At 55.2% G+C, this 5018-nt stretch overlaps 1 long non-coding RNA gene across 1 annotated transcript; it reads right to left on the bottom strand.

Annotated features, from left to right (window-relative positions):
- Positions 1-3247: 3247 nt before the first annotated feature.
- Positions 3248-4437, bottom strand: LOC102245967. The gene is made up of 3 exons (XR_314386.2): positions 3950-4437; positions 3530-3833; positions 3248-3375 (listed from the first exon to the last, which is right to left on the bottom strand). It is a non-coding gene; the product is annotated as an uncharacterized LOC102245967 (long non-coding RNA).
- Positions 4438-5018: the final 581 nt, after the last annotated feature.

Genomic DNA, 5018 nt, shown 5'->3' with positions numbered 1-5018 from the left:
TTAAAACCGGCGTTGAATCTGCCTCCTGCCTCAGAGTTTGGGGCCTTCTGCCCCTCGCACTGGCCCCTCCCCACCCCGGTGCAGGCGGGATGCCCTGGCCTGGCGTTGGGTGAGACCAGGATGCTGCTTGGTTTACACCTCGGGGCAAAGCGCATCCTGCGTCTGCCCACCTGTGCTCTCCAGGTGGGCCCTGGCTCTCAGCGTGCGACGTCCCTCCCGTCCCCTCTGCCCGAGAGAACAATAGACACACTTTATTGGGACGTCATATGTCAGCCCTCGTCCTTCAATTCTATTAAAACCCCTTCTTTTCTCTTTTTTTTCTTAAAAAAAAAAACACACCATCACCAAACACATTATGGGGTAAAAGCAGAGAAAAGGGTTGTGGAGCGCAGGCCACAAAACCCCGGCAGGCCCGAGCCTACGCCGGGGACTGAAAACATCTGCACTTTCTCAGCACTTTGAAAGGAAACAAAAAATTGCCAAGTGGTATAAAATTTGAAGAAAAATTACCCAAAGGAGGAATGGACGTTAACCACGCTTCAGTTCCCCACTATGGGCCGTCATCTGAAGGACTTTCTTCTCCCCTCTTTCTTCCCGATTCACAGTGTGTCTAAAGAGGTGAATTGGGCACACAAAACCCAACCTCCCCTTGCCAGGGCGGGTATGAAATATGAAGGCTCGTCGATTGTCTGGGCTCAGTGCGTTGGAATAACATCGGTTAAATTATGGATAGTTTTTGAATAGTGTCACTTTTTTTTTTTTTTTTCTCTGCAGATGGTTGTTCACACAAGGAGCCGGGGCCTGCATAATTGTATCACTAATCAGCAGAAAGGCAATTAGTTGTGTAAGTGTGCTATAATCATTCTAACAGAAGAGATGACGAAAAGACAAAAAAGAGGAGGGGGGGGGGCAAAATGTCTTTTCTGAACCCATCAACTGACAGCCATAATTAGATATATATAATTGAAAATTCCACAGTAGGGGGGCCCGCTCACACAAATGCATTTTCTCGGCTGCCCTGACGCATTTTTGTCTTTGGCTGAACATCCCCCCAGGAAAAGGCAGAAAACTCCCCATTCCAAGAGTGCATACTGTACTGGGTATTCTTCCACACCAATGATGTCAGAATCACTCTGTGTGTGTGTGTGTGTGTGGAGGGGCCCCGGGCTGAGGCCTGGGAGGTGAGTCTGTTGTGGCGACGAGTGCCCGGCGTGGGCTGTTATGAGTTGCGTTGCTGTGAACTGTGTCGTGGTCACTGTGACTCCGGACCTGCTCTTACCCGGCACCCGGACACCCCTCGCTGGGTTCGTGATGGGACGCTCTGGGCGGGGCCGGATTACCTCGGAGGCACCTTGTCTTGGGTCCACCGTGTGTGTCTTATGGGGCCACAGGAATGTTTTCACGTTCACCTCTTTGTAAGTGAGAAGAAAACGAATGTGCTAACAGTGTGGAGGAATGATCCCAGCCTGGGTGAAAACGATCGTCATGCCCACGCAGCTGTAAAATATAATAATTATTATTTTTTTTATGGAGGAAGGGGCCCACCAAGGTCTAGGTGCCCGCGGCCCACCAGAGCCCGGCGGTGGCACGGATCCTGGCCGAGGGGGAGTCCTCCATGGCAGTGAGAGACGGGGGTTCAGGGAGCCTCCTCAGGACAGCACATTCCAACCCCCGTTTTTATAGGAAAGAGGGGACTTGGTTTAACCAAAGTCTGATGATCAAAACCTGTAATTACATTTAAGTTGAAAGCCCTGAAGCTGCCTGTGAGTTTGTGAAAACTCAGCAGAACAGCTTGGCCCCGAAATCATCAGACTGCAGGCCTCCCCTCAGAGGGAGCATCTCTGTGAGTTAGAAGTGCGCCCCCCAACCTCTCTCATATCTCTCTCTTAATCCAACGCTGCATCTCTCTCTCTCTCTCTCTCTCTCTCTCTCTCAATCCAACTCTGCTATCATTTAATTGGACAAATCTTAACTGTGATTTTCCCCCTCCCAAAGAGGGAGCGCACGGCAGCCAAAGCTTGCTCATTAAGTTCTCTAAATGCCCCCAGCTGTGCAATAAGTTTTCAAAGCAACACAACTGCAGATTTTTTTTTTAAAAAAACACACACACATTTGGTGGCTGGTTTTCAATCACGCATTCTGCCCTCCTTGTTTTGGGGATGGGAAAAGCAGGAGTGCTCGCTGGGAGAATTCCCATGCATTGTGGCGTCTTGGGCCCGCAGTCAAATTGGAGGTGCCATTAAGGGGGTCTAATTGGAGCGGGTGAGGAGGGAGGCACAAGGGGCGATTCTTTGGGCTCCCAGGCAGCGTGGGCAGCACATGCGGATGCAGAAATAATCCCAGGACAAGTCCCCAGGGAAGCAGGCCTTCCCCTACAGGGCGGAGGGCGGGCGGTTCTCCCTGCCGGCAGGTGGGGCTTTACAGAAAGTGGCCTGAGCCGGGCCAGCAGAGAGACCCCTGGACGGGACAGAGGGTCACTGCGTGCGTTTCTGGGTTCCTTGCCCCCCTAAATGGGACTCCCAGAGTCCCTGCCTCCACCCTCTCACCAAACTGGCAGAGGTGGGTCCAGAGGGGGAGGAAAGACGGGGAAGAGAGTTTGAAGTTCCCTTAATTCTCTACAAAGCATCTGCACTTGGACATCTTATTTAGGAAAAAATGCCACCCGACTTAAAAAGGGGAGGAGGCCTTGGTTAAAGAGAATTGCATTTTCTCATGTTCTGTTTTGCCATCCATCACTCTCTCTCCAGGCATCTCATCACCCGCCTTGCCACTGGGTGCGACCGACGATTCGCCTGACCAATGGCGTGTCCGTGGAGACGCGGCCTGATGAGTGGCAGCTTTAAGAACCAATGGTAACTTCTCACCTTCCAAAGTCCCCCCCCCACCAGGTGGGGGCTCCTGCACCCTGGGCCCCTGGGTTTCACAGACCCACCGCCCACCTCCCAGCAGAGCCCCCATTCACCCCGCCAACCCACGGTGCACGTGTAGCCTGAAGGAGAATCCGGCTTCCCGGGTCAGACCAGTGAGATTCGCGGGCTGTCTGTGCTGCAGTGTGACTACAGCCCATGGTACGGTGACTCCCATGTTTTTAAAAAAATATATTTTATTGATTTTTTACAGAGAGGAGGGGAGAGGGATAGAGAGTTAGAAACATCGATGAGAGAGAAACATCGATCAGCTGCCTCCTGCACACCCCCTACTGGGGATGTGCCCGCAACCAAGGTACATGCCCTTGACCGGAATCGAACCTGGGACCCCTCAGTCCGCAGGCCGACGCTCTATCCACTGAGCCACACCGGTCAGGGCCCATGTTTGCAGAGGGGTGGCCTGGGGACCCCATCGGGCCTGCGGACACGTGTGGTTTGGCCATGTCTCCTAAAAAAACAAAACAAGTTGCCAAAGTTAGCGATCAGGGAAGCACACAGGAGTCCTGGCAACACTGGGCTGCCCCGCTCCCCCTCCCTGTGTGGCTGGGTTGCCCGGGGCAGCGGCCTCAGCACTCCCCGGCGCCAGGAGGCCGCGACATCACCTGCTGTCCCTGCAGGCCGAGATCTTCCTAGGCCCGGAGGACAGGAAGGGCGCGGCTTAGGGTCTCCCCTTCTCGTTGGTGGCTTCTGTGTGTCACCGGAAGGGTATCGACCAGGCTTGTTTAGGCTTCACTTCCCTCGGGTGCTACTGAGCCAGGGGAGCCCCTGACGCGGGGCCCCATGGGCAGGGGGGCAGGGCTGAGTCTGCTTTCTTGCACGTGGTTGCTGGTCTGGCCAGGAGCACCGGGTAGGACATTGATGGAGGGACCCAGGCCACTTGCCAGCTTGGCAGCCATCACACTCGGCCTGCAAAGAGCAGGAGACGTTATTGCCACTCGTAGCACAGGCCCCCTGAGCCCCTCTCCATGCCTCCTCTTCACCTCCTTAGACTCCCCCATCCCCCTGGCCTTCTCCCCACGCACAAAATGACCGGGAGCCACTCGTCCGCAAGGCACGCCTTCTCCTGCAGCCCTGGGATCCTTAGCGTGTCTCCTCACGCTCTCATGCCAATCCCGGGAACCGGAGACAGGACTGGCAGGAAGAGGGACGTCTTAGATGCCCACCAAAACCCGGGGTGAAGAGCGCTCCCTGAGACAGAGCCGGTCCCCCGTGGGGGTGAGGACAGAGACAGGGCATGGAGCCGCCGCCTGTCCTGGTTCCCGCCGCCTCGTGTTCATGTGGGTGTTCTTCCTCGGGTCTCCCGTCCAATGGCGATAATGAGCGAGCGGTAAACAGAGGTGGTCCAGGCCTTGCGAGGACATGCGGCGCTTCCTCATTCAGAGAACAGCCGGGGGTAAGCCCACCGCGGCCGGCCGGAGGTGGGAGCTGTGGGCCCACATTTTGAAACGTGGTCTCGCCTCCCCCAGCCTCCAAGCTTTCCTAGTATTCCAGGCTGCTGCCCCTCGAAGTCCTCGGCCATATGCTTGTTTGGGTTACTTTTTTTTTCAATCCTCACCCAAGGATATTTTCCCATTGATTCTTAGAGTGGAAGAAAGAGGGAAAAACAGAGAAACATCGATGTGACATCGATTGGTTGCCTCCTGCTGGCACCCCAACCAGGGTGGGAGAGGAGCCTGCAATGGAGGTACGTTCATGCCCTTGACTGGAATCGAACCTGGGACCCTTTGGCCCGCAGGCTGACACTCTATCCACTGAGCCAAACCGGCCAGGGCTGGGTTACCTGTTAGCTGTCATTGAGCCGCGTGCATCCGTGGCTATGCAGTCACCCGAGAGCGGTGTGAGCCAGCCTGAGAACAGCCACAACTCTTTAGCCGTGTAACTGATGGCCTGGCCTCGGGGTGATGACAGCATGGCTGCCCCGCAGTCGCTCAGCTGAATGTGCCGGCGTTGTGTTCATACGGGGGGGCACGGAGGCAAAAGTGGGCTGACCTGAGGGGTTAAAGAACACAAGGCTTTAGTAAAAAATTTAAATATAGCCCAGCCGGCGTGGCTCAGTGTTTGAGCGACGACCTAGGAACCAGGAGGTCACAG

This window comes from Myotis brandtii, unplaced genomic scaffold, assembly GCF_000412655.1.
Source record: "Myotis brandtii unplaced genomic scaffold, ASM41265v1 scaffold633, whole genome shotgun sequence".
NCBI lineage: Eukaryota > Metazoa > Chordata > Mammalia > Chiroptera > Vespertilionidae > Myotis > Myotis brandtii.
The sequence above is the reverse complement of the archived record's forward strand: the minus strand, read 5'-3'. Positions and strand labels throughout refer to the sequence as shown.